The 1335-nt window shown below is 68.6% G+C and overlaps 1 non-coding gene across 1 annotated transcript; it reads right to left on the bottom strand.

Annotated features, from left to right (window-relative positions):
* Positions 1–229: 229 nt before the first annotated feature.
* On the bottom strand, positions 230–301 carry H696_04451. The gene has a single exon. It is a non-coding gene; the product is annotated as a tRNA-Gln (tRNA).
* Positions 302–1335: the final 1034 nt, after the last annotated feature.

Genomic DNA, 1335 nt, shown 5'->3' with positions numbered 1-1335 from the left:
GGACAGTGCTGACGGGCAGCGGACGCACAGCCACTGTACCCAGGGACTCTGGCCTGCTTCGCAGTCCAGCCACGTACACGGTGCCAAAAAAGAAGGGGGCGCCGCCCCCCGCCCCGGAAAGTCAGCACAAAGGAGAGAGAGACACACACACACACGGGCCGGGGGGGGGGGGGGACACTGGACGAGGGCGCCCAGACGCGTCGTCATCCGAGGCGAAATCCAAAAAGCAAGGTCGAGCCGAGAATCGAACTCGGATTGACAGATTCAGAGTCTGCCGTGATAACCATTACACCACTCAACCTGTCGGTAGGTTGGTGCCGGAAAATATACCCCAAATAGTCTTTCTCACAGCATGCTCAGGCGCATTCTCAAGAAATAGCATTCATGCAATTGGGCCCAACAAAAGGGCATTATGATATAACTTACGATGACCAACTTGGGCCTCCTCGGCGGGACATTTTGTCTTGGCTTTTTGGAGGCTTTTTCGCGACCGCGCCGAGGCGACCCCACCCCGACCCCGATGCACCCCACAGGGCGGGATCCGCCCAGAGGGTTCCATGGGCGGCGACGCCCCCCCTCCCCCCGATGCTTTGAACTCATCACCGAGGCGCCTTCATGCGCCGCGAGTGTGGATCACATGCAGGGGTGGCGGCCCCGGGGCGGTGCCCGGCAACACGGGGTGCCCAGTTCCAGAGGCCACGCTGCGCCCCTCCGGGGGGGGGGGGGGGAGCCTTCCGCCGTCGGAGGTCTGTTTGCCCGCCCCCGGTCTCTCCCTCCGTCGTCCCCGTTCATTTTGTGCTCGCCCCCCTCCCCCCCCCCCCCGCCCGCGCGGGCCCCCCCCCCCCGGCGCCCTTTTTCCCCAACCCGCCGAACGGGGGGCCCCGGCGGGGGACGGGGGTGGAAGAAGGGGGGGAGAGCGCTGGGGACGCCCAAAATGTGGAATTCCCGGCCCTCGCCAAAGCCCCGATCCCCGGGGTCGCCCCCCCCCCCCCCCCCCCCCCCCCCCCCCCCCCCCCCCCCCCCCCCCCCCCCCCCCCCCCCCCCGAGAATGGTGTGTCCCGCGTGTATTCCTCCGCCCGCCCGGCGTCCCGCTTACGATACACATGGGCTGCCTTGGTGGGGAAGGGGGGGGGGGGGGGCAGCACTCTGGGACGTGAGCGCCTGCTAGATTGGCACTGGCCTAGATACCGCCGCCGCCGCGCGCCGGAGGAGGGATCTCCCATGGTCCCCCCACCCCCCTGACCGGCGGGATGGGGGGGGGGGGGTACGCACAGTCATACGAACTTTCCGGGCTGGGCGGGGGTCTCCGCCTACCGGGTCCGAGTAGCCCCCGGG

Source organism: Fonticula alba (genome assembly GCF_000388065.1).
Source record: "Fonticula alba strain ATCC 38817 unplaced genomic scaffold supercont2.7, whole genome shotgun sequence".
NCBI classification, from domain to species: Eukaryota; order Rotosphaerida; family Fonticulaceae; genus Fonticula; species Fonticula alba.
The sequence above is the reverse complement of the archived record's forward strand: the minus strand, read 5'-3'. Positions and strand labels throughout refer to the sequence as shown.